Below are 16,022 nucleotides of genomic sequence, written 5' to 3'. Positions count from 1 at the left end.
ACCAACCAATATTTTTAAAAATTGAGTACTTAAATGTGTTTAATATTATCGATTAAGCACATATCTATAAAATTAAATTAAATTTATGGATTATATATATATGTATAATGTATAAAATTCATTAATAAATCAATTCAAAAATAAATAATTATATTGTGTTACACAATATCTTATGCGATAATTAGAAATGTGCAGATGTTACTGACATTCTTTTTATTTTATACAAAGTGATATATATATATACATATATATATATATACTTTTATAACTTTTATATATATATATATATATATATATATATATATATATATATATATATATTGCGCGGCTGTTATATATAACTTTTACTTTTATAACTTATATATATATATATATATATATATATATATATATAAAAGTTATAAAAGTAAAAGTTATATATAACAGCCGCGCAATTTTCTGATTACATATTGCGTTACGATCTTATTGGCACAGAAACAATCTTGCAATCGAAAGCACACAAACCGCACATGTAACCTGGCAAAGCGACTTATCATCTTCTTGATATCGCGAAACACGTCGAAGGAAGTAACGAATTTGGCGTTTCGCTATCTCGGAATCTATGCATGTTGGATGCGCGGAAACAAAGCCGAGCGTTCGATGTTTACGTAAATGGCAGCGCTTCGCGATTCGATTACGTCACGGCTTGCGCTTTCTTAATTGGATTACGAACGGCTCTTATCGCGTAACGATTTCGTCCATAACGATCGCGAGACGGAACAGCGAGCGACGTCGCAGAGAGAAGCGAGCAACATTCGATATTTGCGTTGCCGGAGATGGCTCGTCCGGTTTATCGGCGCGTTTCTTACCGCCGACGTATGATCGATGCGATCGATCGCGATCAATGATCTCGCGGCGGAAGCCCCACCCGTTTTACCTGTCCTACCTGCCCGGCGCTGGATCATGGCATTTCCACGTAAGAATCCGGCCTCGCTTCCGGTTTATTCGCGACTGGTTTTACGAATGGCTGCGCCGCGATGTTGTCGTTTGATATATCGGTATAGCGGTAGTTATCTTAGTATTAGCTCTCCCAAGTGTGATCAATATCCGATATCGTTATTCAAGTTATTTCACGAGTTAATCCGTGAGCGGTTATTTTAAGAATGTGTCGCTCGAGTAAAATATTATTTTCTTCTTGCATATCACTTGTAAATTATATGTTCTTATAAATGGATCGATCTATCTTCTCTAAAATTTATTGAAATAACATATATATATATATATGAAAATAAACACACAGTAATTATATCTATACACGTATGTAAAGTTTTACTACAATTTTTATTATTCTAATTTTAAACTAATTGTTTTTCTTATGCAATTATTCGGAAATTAAATCATTCTATTATTTAAAAGAAAAATAATTTTTTTATTGAATAAGTTGTGTTCTACTCATATATTAAATCATACTTTGCATTATTCTATGTCATATTGTTTACTACTATATTTATTATTCGCAGGATTTGAGCAAAATTCATAGGAATTTAAAGAAAATTTAAATTGAACAAAAACAGTAACAAATGTTAGAGCGCAAACTAATGTTAGAAAAAAAGTCGTAATGATTATTAATTAAATAAAAATAATTTGATAAATGTAGACTATATAATATTAAATGTTTGATAACTGATTACATGAGTTTGCATCTTATTATTAAATAAAAATAAAATGAACCGATTTCAACTCGATATGTCGGAATGCAACGGATTATCATATGTCATTATATTTAACAATCCGTATTAAGCATTAATAAATATAAGTATATAAATCGATATTTATATACAATATTTATTTTCCTTGGAATATCTCAAATCTCCGAGCAATCTATTCATGGAAGTTTGACAGGAATGGCTTGCTGGTAATATCAATTTACCGTTGCCGTAGTGCAATATAAAGTTAATTAACATTATCCGATCTCAACTGCAGATAACGCAATAGCTGTTTATTTTATTATAGCCATTATTTTTTTATATTTGCATCTCAGAATATCTCAGATACTTCTCGCGGAAATCTCACTGGTTTTCCAGAACGAGAAAAACGTGACGTTATTGATCTACCGGTAGTCGAGCAAAAATTGTCGGACTGATAAAGTTAATTAACATCGGCCAATTTTAACTCGAGCTAGCATAACGCGACGATCATAAATGTTCCCACGCTCGGTAAGAACATGTCGCCGATACCATCGTCCATCATCTATCGTCGTCGTCGTCGTCGTCGATGTCGTCTTTGCCGTCCACCTCCACATCGTTATGCAAGTGCATACGCATGTCGAGGATCGGGGAACACTCTAAATACCGGAAACCACACCCTCCCAATCAAGATCCTCGATCGAGGATTTGTTTTTCCTCCTATCGCTCGACGATCGATGCCATTTTAATATGTAACATCGCCGTGAAGATCCCATCGATTGCAATATATCCACGTGATGCCATATTTATAAAAATTAAACTCACTCGCATCTATTTACAATCGCATATAAATCTGGAACATATATTTATTATGACGAAAATTTCATTTAATATTCCACAATTAGCTGATTAATTACACATTTGAAATGCAGCATATCTTTTCAGAAGATATTAATAAATCTAGCAAATAATTATATAGCTAATCGCGCGCACATGTATTTTTCATATTTTTTCTTTATAGTCATTATCATCAGCCAATAAATTATACGTAAGAATTAACGAAACGTAAATACATTTCGACAGTGAGATTTATAATGACATAGTTCGCGAGAAAACATGAACGATTCACAATTAATGAATAAAAAATCTTCGTGCATTTTCGAGATATTAACCCAACAACATATTGGCCTGTTAATCAAACATATTACACTGTGCAAGATTTACATCTCGACCTGTTCTCGTGCATTTTTTTTAATTACGCGAACGACAATATCTCGTAAGGAAGGCTCATCCCTTTGCTCGCGTTTTACCGCTCTCCCGTCCCAAAGACTCGCGCGCAAAAGTACTCTTTTCCTCTTTCACTTCTACGTGTTCTGCCGACGCTGTTGTCCTTGCACAATGGTCCATGTAATCAGCGGCGAGTGATCGTCACCCGACGCGTACACCAACTCTTTCAGCGCATTCTCCCCTCTCCCCCCTCTCCTCTTCTTCACCCCCGTCGAATTCCTTTCAACATTTTCCTCTCTTTCCTGCGCTTTTCCTCAGACTCCGTCGGGGGTGGCCACAATGAGACGTCGGGGATTCGTCATTGTTCCACGCGACCGTAAAAGCGACGCAAAAGCCGTGGCAAAAGCGGACCGGAGCAATACTTTAATGCGGCTTCGTGGCCCCTCGCTTTCCCCCTCCTACCATTTCTTTTCTGGCCCTTCAGTTCCCCGTCTCTTTCGACCGCCGGCGAAAATCTCATCATTTAGAGTGGCTCGGTGCGGCATGTAAAGCGCCGCGTCGGTGCGAAGGCCCGTTTACGAACAATGAGGATAGCACACCGAGCGGCTAGCAGCGATAAGGAAGATGTTCCTCTTGGTGGAGGACCTTTTGCAGCTTCGGGAAACCACGACACGCGTGCCTTGTTTCGAAATGATATTCTTTCTTTCTTTCTTTTCTTTCATTGTAAGCAATAAGTATAAATGAACGATATAATATAATGTAAATACCGAATGAATAATATTGATGTAAATGTCTTTTATTTATATGTAATTATTTATCTCTTTCTTTGGGAAAATGAAACAATAATATGCAAGATAATCTTTTCACATACTTGCATTAATCGGCATGAGATCAATTAATTAATCTTAAATTAACGAATTGCAATCATTTTCTTTATTATACAGTCATGATGTAAATAATATCTACGGAATGAAAAAAAGTTAATTTAAATTAATATAATAAAAGACACATCTTTTCGCATTTTAATTGCTAGAAATATTAAATATTTATTAATACGTTGCACGTATCATTTTAAGAGAAAATCATTTTTTAATTATATAATTTATTCAGACACACTATGGGTGCTAAGTAACATTTAAAAAAAAATCGATTTTCTCGTGAGTTTTCACTCTCCCCCCTATTCCCTGGTGACGGCACGTGGTCCGCTTAAATAGGGCGTGTGGACGGGACTTAGATTGCATAGAACCGGGGGTGTGTTACCATGGTGGCCGCGCGGAAGGGTGCACCACATGGTTTGAACGCGCGCGGGGATGAAACCGACCTGGGATATGGTCCGGAGGGGTGGACGATCCCGTTGTCCGTGTGGGGTGGCACAAAGGAAACCGGAGTACTAACCAGGGCATTAGCAGGGAACCTCCGCTTCCGACAAACAAGTTCAGCCCTCGGTCGAACCTTCATCGGGCCCCCTTTCGTCCCCTCTTTCCCCTCGACATCCCATTCTCTTCCCCTATGTCACCCTTTGGGAGTCGCGCGACCTCGTTTCCAGGGGATGGAAGTCCGGTCCGCGTCGCTTCATATCGATTGCGGGGAGAAGCATAGGGCACCGGCTTCCGTTCTAGTTTTGGATGCTGTCCATTCAGAGCTCTGGAGCGTCTCTGGAGAAATCGGGAACCCTACTCGCATCGATAATATAATACACGTTCATCATGTCTCGGATAAGATAAGTGCCGCGATTCGATGATATAGAAAAATATGTGCTCTCATGAGTTGATTATAATACAATATTTCTTTAAATAAAAAGAAAAAAAATTAATCTTTTTTAGAAAAATAGATATATACCATTCAGTCATCGAGTAATCGAAATAAAATTGCGAAAAATCGAGTTAAAGGGACTGAAAAATAATATTCAGAATAGCTTATAATTTTTTTCTTATGCATTAGTTCTCCAAATTTTAAGACAGTCAGCATAAAATTATTCAATTATGTCCAATGAAATCAAGACATAATTTAAAAACTGACTATTCTATAAAATATAGATGTTATATGAAATTAAGATAGTATAAATTATAGTTTGATCGCAAAATGTATCTAGCTATTACTGCAAAAAATCTCTGTTATATGGAGCAATCGGACCTCTCATTGAAAATATCTACTAGCGCATACGGTCAAGAACGAATACGATCGACTGTCATCCCGTACACGATCGCGTGTCCCCTAAAATCAATTAAAGTCGTTCGAAACTATCTGTGTGTACGAGGAGACCGAGTGGCTCCCACATATCTCGAGAGCAAACCTCTCTCTACTCCTCTCCTTTCCCCCGTGATCGCTCTAGGCAACTAACTCTCTGTCTCGTTCTCTCTCTTTCTCTCTCGGTCGCTCATATATGCATGCATATTCCCAGTTCTCTTCTCTGTCAATCGGCCGTTTGATTGCCCTCACTCTCCTCCCTCTTCCTCCTTCTCTCTCGTTCCCCGTCACCGCAATCCCGTCGAATTAACCCGTGGAGTCAGAATCCGCTCGAGTACGAGGTGAAGTAATGACCGGGGAGAGACGTTCCCACTTAGTCTGATATATTCGATGGCGCATCACGCCCGCTCTTGCATAGATATCTTTCTTCTTGCCAAAGTACTGCTACTTGGATGTTACAGAAATGATTTGGTTTCACTGCTTCGGCTTCATCTCCTGATAAGTTTACAAGTAATTTTCCTTTCTAAAGAAAGTATTTACTCTTTATCCTTTAAACTTTCGTTTGATATGCATTATAAAATGGAACTAATACAAAAAATCCACCGGATTTTTTCAGAAGTAAATTTTTTTAAATAATCATGAAATTAAACGAATTTTATATATATGTAAAATTATATTCTTAATCACTTTAATTCCCAGAGTATTTTTTCTTGACTTATATTTATTCTCAAAAAGATCTGTAAACTTCATCGACAAGAATTCAGAAAAGAGTGGCAGGTTTTAACGTTCAACCGTCGATCTCGGATTCAGTGAGCGCGGTGCATCCACCCTCCCTTCACTGCATCCCCCGCTTACACCCCTAAATCTGAGCGTACCCCGAGAGCGTTTGACGTATTAGTCATTCCTGGCGCAGCTGGGATCGGTCCCCCGGGGGTGCCGATCCTCGTTCCCCCCTTCCTACTCGCAAGACCGAATCAATCTCGGCTTATCCTGCAGCAGGGTAGTCGGGACTACTCCCGGCTAGTCGCTAGAGACCCCATGGATTTTTTTGCCATTTCCCCCCGCGCGTGGTCATTGGTCCAGGAAACTGGGCTCCCGTCGAGAAGCAACCGCGTCGCACTATCGAACCACCAGAATCGATCGGGGTGCATCGGTAATGTCTACGCGATAGACATTTAAGGCATCGCTAGAAACGACAGCGCGTTGTAACGGCATTATATTTTGAGCAAAAGATCATTAAAAAACTAGAATCTTTTATATTTTCTTAAGTAGATATTTTTCATTTATTGTATATACAGGGAAATTTATATTTAAATAAATTTATTTATTTAAATTTATATAAATTTAACAAATTTAATTAATAAAATTTATTAACAGAATTATCTATTTGCAAAACTATGCATCGCAAAAGTTATGGCTCAAATATATATCATAATTGTTTGAACAGAAATAAATATAAGAAATATACATATAATAAAAATAACTACAGCTGAATATGCATAGTAGCAAAATAAAAAATTAGAAGCAGCTGATAGGTGATAAATAGCATTCACATAATAGAATGCGGCTAGTTCTATAGAACATTCATAAAGGAGAGAGGAAAAGCTATCACTCGACCGTTCCAACCGCGATTTTTCCCACATCAAGAACCGATGTTTCAAACTCATAAAGTTCAATTTAGGTTTCTTCAAAGAAATTCCGCCTTTGATGTTTTTCTTGAATAACGACATTATTTTATAATATTAGAACAATATTATAAAATATGAGAACTTTTTTTCTTCTATAGAGAAATCGATCTAAAATTTGGATGTATTAAAATTATTGTAAATATAAATACCTATGCATCAAAAGTAATTAATATAAAAGCTATTCTATGATAAAATAATCACTCTATGAACGGAAAATTTTAATCACTCTGTAATGTAAGAATAAATAATATAAGAAAATGATTATTTTTTTATATATTTTTTCATGAAAATGTGCCATTCTTCAAGAAAAGTTTTTTATTACTTATGGTTTTGGGAAGATTCATTTTTAAAGAAAATTGCGCAATTTTTTATGAAAAATGCCGAAAAATATTGCGTGAATTTTATAAAATTTTTTAGTATATTTTATATTAGAATTCCTTCACGCATTAGCAATTATTGATGGTTAAAATTCTGGAAAAGAAGTAAATTTTCAGCAAAAGAAAAAAACTATATAGAATCATTTTATTATAGAATGACCCATAGAATTTTACTCTTTTTTTCTCTCTCTCTTTCTTTGAAATAAGAAGAAATAATAAAATAAAATAATTAGTAAAACATAGTGCGCTTTAAGGAAGACATGTTTGTTTTATTTCCCTCATTGATTCCTCATGGAAACAGTAATTGGAAAACGTTTATCTACATATGTGTATATCGACTGCGTATAAAATATATTTAAATTTATTTGAAATAAGAAAGTTATTCTGCTATGATTTATACTAAGAAGATTATAAGAAAGTTGGATTTGATGTTGCATATTGCATATTGCATATATAAGTATATTATAATCGAGCTATTTTAAATGTGTACTCGAGTGGATAGAAATAAAAATGGAAAAGAAAATATATAAACGGATGTGTTTGCTTTAATAATACGTTATTGACAGAATAAGACGACATATTAATAAAAAAGTTTTTCAAAAATAAGAATGCATATAAATAACTTATATTGCTTTTAGACGCGGAAGATATCTTCGTTTCCTCCGATCTTACCATCGCTTGTCACAGTTATTAACTTAAACGGATAGTAGTCGAGATGATTTGAGGAAACGAGTTAAATTAAATGTATCATGCGTCTTTAGTTTTATAGATAATTACAAACAGAGTTCTCTAATTACGGATTATTATTCCAAAAAATAATAACATAATTGTACTAGTACAATTGATTTCTATCCAGCATGAGATGTGATCTTTCTCTTAGATCAATCTTAGATCGATCTTCGCGTATTTCAATTCGAGTTTTATAAGCTCTTATCGAGCTTTATTAAATCAATCCAGGATGATTAAATCAATCGTGGAATTCTGTATGTAATGCGTATTTTGCAATACACATAAATATCAGCACAATTAAATTTATTAATTTATTAAGACGAAATAAATTTGTTATCATATGGTGAATTTTGATGATTCTCGAAGTATAATTTCAAACGTGTGCAAGTTTTTCTTCCTCTTTTCCTCTCATTTCGGCATTTCTATTGATAATTTAAACTACGGACGTTAAAAAGGCAATGCTGATATTGAGACAAGGAAGGAGGAATGGGCTTGGAAGAAGGAACCTCTGCGTGACGTTGCCGTGCCACTTTGTCCGCGTGTTCGCGCGTGTCATTGACCGACATGCAACGCTCATTGGTGGCTGGAACGAGCGGCACGATCGCACGAGATGAGAACGAGAAGAAGACGAAGGCGAGGAGAGAAGGTGGAGACGTGGCGGCGACGTGGCGGAGATGGAAGACGAGAGGGGGAGGCGGGGGAGAAACGGGAGGACACGCTGTGGCTAATCTAAAGGGACGACCCGCGGGGTACGTCGTTCGCTAATCACCCTGATGAAGCTTGATGGACCGGCAGCAATTGTTTCGAATGAGATCTCTTCGCACGCTTGATTCCGCTCGAGTCACCTCCTCGTTTTTCGAGCCGGCGTGACGCGACGCAACGCGACGCGACCATCTTCTGACCGCGAGATGCAACCGGCTAATTAGGGTAACGGGGTCTCACGGGATTTTTGTACACACGACGTAAACATCCTATACGTCGACCGCGGGTGGTAAAAAGACAATTAGCACGCGCTTTCTCTTAAATCCGTTAAAAGTAACTTTATAAAAAGATACAACTACTAATTCTCTCCTCTTACAAAGAGATAATAAAAAGTCTATGCATAATTATATTCTTTCTATAAATTATTTTTCGCATTAAAGTGTGATCAACTCTTCTTTTCTCTCAACTCCCTTGCAAACTATCGAATACTGTCTCTCAAAGCAAAGGAGAGCGGAATGAATAAATAAATAAATCATATGCTTAATAATTGCAGAAAACCAAGTATTTTTTTCTAGACAAAAAAATGTTTAATATCTTTATAATGCTAATATAAAAAAAAGTAATACAAAATTTCTTGCTAAAACGAGTAAAACAAACTATCGCTTCGTTCCATTTCAGAATTCATCCCCTATTCAACGTTAAGAACGTTACACCAAACTGTGCTGAATGATATTCACGCAAAATCTTTCGTCTAATAACAAAGGAGAAATGCCGATGAATCCATGATGACGGTCAGCTGATCGATCGATCCGGCAAGACACCAGTACATCGTTCGTCCATCCGTATGCGAGCAACGGCGTCGATAGTTCCAGCTGCGTGCTGCAATTTATAATCGTCGATCGGATCGACGGGTCATTATTCTCTCTCGCGAGATTTCACCCGCGTCGTTCATTTCCTCTTTTTCCTCTTATTTTTTCCTTCCCTCTTCTCCACGCGAGTTCTCTCTTTTCCTTAACGAAGTTCGCCAGACTCTTTCCACGACGATACAAGTACGATCTGGTAACTTTTTCTCCGACAGTATATTTGACTTTCCGGGTAATTAAATATTGACGTAGCTGGCGATACAGTTTTCGCTCGGTGGTACATTTGATGCAAGCACTTACGGTAAGATATCTTTAAACTTGTTTTACTTCATTGTTTTGCGAAGAAGAGACTCTGCTTTTGTCCATCTTATTCCAGTGAAAATTAAATAAATGCCTCGAGAAATATTTAATATTTTAAAATTATTTATAATACTAACAATTAAAAAATATAATCGCATAGTAAATGAAAAAAATTATTAAACCGATTTAAAAATAAAATTAATATTTAATTCCATCTCTCATTTCTTTTGCTATTTCGAATTAAATTTTACAGTACAAATGAATGACAAGAAACATCAGAGATCCACTAAATATTAATTTAATTATCTAATTTTAATCTGTTTTTAAATTTATTTATGATTATAAGAACGTGTAAAAGCCAATACTTGATATTAATGCGAAAAAGCTCTAGTTACACATTCGTCGCGATACTTATATAGCACCCTCCAGAGAAGGGAAATGACGGTCTCCGCTTTTGACTTGCCTTCATCGTAATCTCGCGGATCAACTAGCGATTTCACGAATATCCCTTGTGCAGGGCGAATGTCGCATGGTGGATTCGTCACGGATTCGCGGCCCGCACCCGATCGTTCTCACACACCCCCGAGATAGAGGGGTCCTCGCACGATGCATAATCGCCGTCACAATACCGCCACCGAAGAGGCATTCTTCCTCTCCCTCATCGTAGCCGGAAAACACAGGCCGGCTCCGAACCGACAATCGGAATTACACGGCGATTTTCGAGACGCGCGTCGCGAACCGATCCGACTCGCGATCCGCGTCTCGTTTTCCGAGTCGGTGGGGTGTCAAGGGTTGTAACGGATGGCCGATTCTCCTCCCGCCTGCACACGCCGCGCCCTCAAAGGGGCAGTTAGCTATTGTTGTATCGGCGGGAAAAAAAATATAAATCGCGCGAAATTGACGCCCAGAGTCGGCTCGCAAACGTCAACCAAGGGATCGATTTGGAAAGATTTATTTCTTTTTTATATATATTTTTTTTTATCCTAAAATAACTGTCACGATTTCTCGCGTTGAATTATGTTCGAATTTGATTCATTTGAAGCGTCGATTTTTGCGAGCGTCGATTTTTTCGTCGTTATTTTTCAACGTTTGCAGTAATAAAGTAATTTGAAATTCAACTTGTTAGATGTATCAGCCTTTGAAAATTAATTATTAATTATTTTCCCCCAATTCTTTGAAACAAATTAAATTTAAAAAAATATAAAAATATACGAGAAATTTGGAAATATATGTACACATCGTGAGAAAGCGCGCGGCAGATGCGGCCCTGAAATTACAGCCCAGAATTACAGACTTGGCCTCGCGGCAACGATCTCTAACGAGATTCGTTTGTAGTCGAGGAACGATGGCGACGATCTTAACGAGATCCTTCTGTGATCTACGATCGCGCGAACATCACGGAAAGAACCAGTCTTTGCAGCTCGATCTATTGCTGGGATCAACGTGCGATGGAAAAATCATAAAAAGAATTATCTCGTCGAGTCATTTCTCAACGATAATATCGCCTTACACGCATTATGCCTATTTTGTTGTCCATCTCATCGACACTTGTCTTAATCCATTATTGCTCGGTTTTATCTTAATTTTATATAAAAAAGAAGAATCATTCGATATCAGAGATAATCTCTCTTTTAAGTTTCATACTAGAAAAAAAAAATTTATTACATGAGAAGAATTAATAGTTATATATATTTGTAGAAATAAATTTGTCATATAATGCGTTTATTAATTAATAAATTCTCCAGATCAAATTGGAATTAGAGTTTACTTTAATTTAAAATTGCAATTTAACATAGGAAAAGTGAAGGAATTTGGGATCACATATCATAATATATTATTATTATCACGCACCATTACCTGCATCTTTGGTTCCTAGCCTTCTTTTGCTTCTTATTTGATTTGTATCATTTGAATATTTTTATATTTTTACTTTTTTAATATACTTGAGAGTGAAAGATATTCGGGCTTCGACATATATATATACATGTAAAATTATAGAAGGAGGGGGGATAATATTTCGCGTATAAAGCGAAACGTTGATCCAGCAATCGCAAAGTTACAAGCCGCGCTTGATTATTGCGGCGCCTATCTTATCTTCCAGTAGACAGATCTGAAAAGTCATCGCTATCCGACCGACGACAGTTCCGGCCGGTTTTCAGAGATGCGGTCGCATTATTATCGGTGGAAGCGGGCGCGGCGAGAGTAATAGAAAAGAGACAGAGGAAGAGAGACGGCGGAAAGAGACGCGGGGACGCGGGGCCTCGCGGTGGAGGGTGCAAAAGAGGATAAAGAGAAGGGTGGCGGTGGACCTCCCTATTGACAACGGCTTTCATCTTTATAATTCAACCCCTCTCGCGCCACCCTCGATCCATTTTGCCTTCTCTCCCCCTGTATGTGCGCGCTGTGTGCGATGCTTTTTTTTTACCATCTCTCCCGCTCCACGTGTCGCGTAACACATGGCAGAGGCGGCTTACGCCCTTTCTGGCCGCTGAAAAACCGGTGCGGCGTCTCTCTCCGTTTTGCCATTATCTCGTCACTGGATTTCGGAGGGAGAGAGGTATGGTTACGTTTCCACGCAATTCAATTCGCACCGAAAGATCTAATGGAAAATAATATTTTCCTCTATCGAGATAAAATTACGCCGCTTTCTCTAATAATGTGATATTTCTTAGTTATGGAAAAATCGCATCTCATATAGCCTTGCATAAAATGTCAAAGCGTAGAGGAATATAATTAACAATATTTCTCACGATGCATATACATGTGCATACTGCGAGATAATAACTTGTAAACGCTCTTTTGCAAGATCAGATCAGTGTGCAAACTAATAATTACATAGAAATTAAATGGAAATAATGTATATTTAATGTGTTATGTACACACACACACACATATATCTTCTTAAATAATTATTTAATTTTTAAAGAAATAAAAATATTTCTAGATATATAAAAAATTATCTAGATATATAAAAATACTTATATATTTGTTCTTGATTAGTATATTTGTTATGTGGATGCACATATGCTATAACATTGTCGTGCAGCAATAATATTATTCCTTATTAAAACGAATACACGAATCGGGCGATGATTAAACACCATAAAATTTGGCGAGATATAAGAGAGGAGCGCTTATGCACGACATATAAATAGAAGATTGAGACATCGCGTCGGTGTGAGCCATCGTTCCAGTAGTGGCGATCGCGATCCGCAATCATGAATCACATTAAAATATATACTTGGGACACGGCGGATTCTACTGACCGCAGACAGGAAACCGGGCGTCGGACAATTATTTCGAAATATGTTCACATCTAATCATGTTCACCTAATTCTATTCGTCATCAGAATTATCCAGCAATCCGTGTATTCAAAGAAATAACAAAATTAAATTTCAAGTTAATTGCAGAGAATTAAATTAGATTTATTCTTCTATAATATATTAAATTTAAGAAGTAAATTTTCTTGAAAATTGTTGGTTATATCACATTACAATTAATTAATATAATCCGCGATGTATGTATGAGAAAAATCAACAGATTACGACGTCACGAGAATCACAAAATATAAAATATAAATACATGGAGAAAAAGGACAAATCGGGTAAAGTGCTTGGAAGGAAGTAGTGGCCTTTAAACAAATCGTAGTTTTTGTACGCCCTTTTTCCAACAACGCACAGGGAGGTCCCATGTGTAGTGCAGCCCGTGCAACGTCCTGTCTACGCATCGGACCTCCTGGAGTTGACTGACTGTCGCAAAGTTACACATGCATACATGTTTGAAAGAGCACATGTAAGTGTAATATGATTCCACATACGAGTAAGATTCGTCGAAAATTTATAATAATTTCTTTTCAATTCTCTCCAAATTTTCTTAACTTGTTAGAGATAAAATTTTGTCCTATTTGTCTAAAATTAATCAAAATAGAGAAATGATTTTTTATAAATTCCCAAAATCCCGTTTTGTCATTTATAGGATCAAAAGATATATATGATAGTATACTAGTAAATAAGTAGAAAATTCTTTTATGAAAAATATTATCGTATTTAGCAAATATATTTGACTAACTAAATATCACATTTTTCTTGTCTTTGTGACTGATCTTCTAAAATTTCTACACGTGGAAATTACTAGAGAAAACTAAGTACGCATGGATAAATCTGCCATGCATGCGCGAGCTACTGAACGCATCCGTATTACGTCATGCGTGTCCCTCGTCGTCGTCAACGCATTTTACGAACATGGACAGGTTCATGGAAAAGGCGGTGGCGGGACGTTGAAACGTGCGCAGATGGTGCCCCCGTGTGGTTTACGACGTGGTGCGGACCCTTCCATATGGGGATGATACCGTTTAACCTACCCTGGGGACCTGCGAGAGTGTCGGGTGACGTTTACTCTACCGTCCCCCCTCGGGAAGAGCGGGAAAACTCCTCCGTTTTTACGGGCGATCCCATGGAAGGAAGCATTCTGATCTCAGTGTGTCGCAGGTTGTGCACTTAGGGTCGATACACTTGCCGCGTTAGCCACCCTCCTCCTTCCCTCCTGGCTTTCTCTTGTCTCGACGAAATAGAATGTCGCGCTTGTCGCGGCGAAAAATTCAATGTCACTCTTTCGAAGTCCGCCACGTGCAAAACTATCTCGCAGGAATATTCGCGAATCGTTTCCCTAAATAAACTTTTTATAAACTTGTGTTTATCTTCGATTATTATTCCAATCTAGCACAATTTTTCTTATTTTAAATAAACTTTACCTCAATTTTTACCTTAATTGAAGACAATTATTTACATACAGAGAGAATGTTCTAATTAAGAAAAGATGGTATTTCAATCTTTATTTAAAAAATTCGATCTCAAAGTATGTAATCAAGAAATATTTAATCATCGGCTAAATTAATTCCAAATAAATAGCTTCTTTTGATATCCAAAATTATGTATTTTTTTATATATGATAATGTGATGATACGATCGAATGAAAAACATAAAATTTTTATACATTATTTTTGTTCAACTCACTGTCTTAAAACTTCGAGATCGTTTATCACTCACGACCGACCGTTAACTTTTCTAACTGCTGTTAGGGCAGTTGTTTCGAGACATAACATCACGGAGAGTACCGGTCGAAATTTCAAGGGACTTTCTTTGCCGTTCAAAAACCGGACCGGCAAGTAACATAATGCGTTGCTCGTAAATCATCGGAAAATACTTTCCAGATTTCGATGTTCGACGATCGGGGGACCCTTTTGGCCTATAACTACGCTGTATATAATTTAATGATCTGTTTTTGCGCCTATCGAAGCGTGACTAGCGTAAACATGATGAAAGAAAAATCTCAGTATCTTCGATAAGTATGTCGATTATCGCGGTAAGCGTCTAAAGATTGATTTCATCGTTTTTAAATTAGTTTTTTCTAGATATCTTCCGAATAATGCAGAATTTATACCCATAAGAAAAAATAGATACAGTGTAGATTTGTAAAATAATTTTTCTTGAATAAATTAAATAAATTTGTCATGAAAATTATTTTATTTCTATATTAATAAAATTAATATTTCTATATTAATATAATTAATATAAATAGAAAAATTTTTCAATAATTAACTTTTGATAAGACTTTTTAATAAGACTTTGTTATATTATTAGGCTATATTAATAGGCAATCAACTCAGACCATGATTATTAATTATAGCAAGTTTTATATATTCTTTTTATATTCATGTGTCATTAAAATTAAAAATAATTACGTTAAAAAATAATCAATTGTATGTATAACCAATTGTAAGAATTATGACTAACACATGTATGAATTATGACTAATAATTTTAAGAATTGATACTTAAGAAAGATCTCATTTTTTTGCACATCCATTTATATATTTTAAAAGGGATTTATTTATTTTTTTATTATATTATTATTGCATATCAATTTAATTACAATAAAACAAGAATAATAATCCTCTTATTAAATATTTTTGTTGCATATAGTACAAGAGATTATTTTTTATAACTATGTTTTTTTCCCTTTAATATATTTCAATCTCTTCAGAAAAAAATGACGGCAATGTAACCGGTGATGTGATCTTCGCATTGTGTTTCGATCGAGAAATTCCAGACCGTCGACCATACGAGAAGGGATACCTGTTCCAGTGATTCGCTGGAATTTAAACGTACTCAATGTTCATCCTGCAAAGGGTCGGAAGAATCCTCCCAACATTTTTGAAAGGCTTCCTCTTCTCGAGGATGGTTCCTTTCTTTGCACCTGTGACAACCTTTCAGTCTCGAAAGTAAA

The 16,022-nt window shown here is 36.3% G+C and overlaps 1 protein-coding gene and 1 long non-coding RNA gene across 8 annotated transcripts in view; one reads left to right on the top strand and one right to left on the bottom strand.

Moving 5' to 3' along the window:
• Nucleotides 1-16,022, bottom strand: part of LOC145976584 (uncharacterized) — a 106,990-nt gene that overhangs the window by 48,697 nt on the left and 42,271 nt on the right. The window lies entirely within an intron of this gene.
• LOC145976585 (uncharacterized) overlaps nucleotides 1-16,022 on the top strand; it is a 72,963-nt gene that overhangs the window by 49,928 nt on the left and 7,013 nt on the right. The window lies entirely within an intron of this gene.

Source organism: Camponotus vicinus, unplaced genomic scaffold, assembly GCF_025532165.1.
Source record: "Camponotus vicinus isolate PSW18456_S1 unplaced genomic scaffold, iyCamVici1.0 SCAF_9, whole genome shotgun sequence".
Classification (NCBI taxonomy): Eukaryota; Metazoa; Arthropoda; class Insecta; order Hymenoptera; family Formicidae; genus Camponotus; species Camponotus vicinus.
The sequence above is the reverse complement of the archived record's forward strand: the minus strand, read 5'-3'. Positions and strand labels throughout refer to the sequence as shown.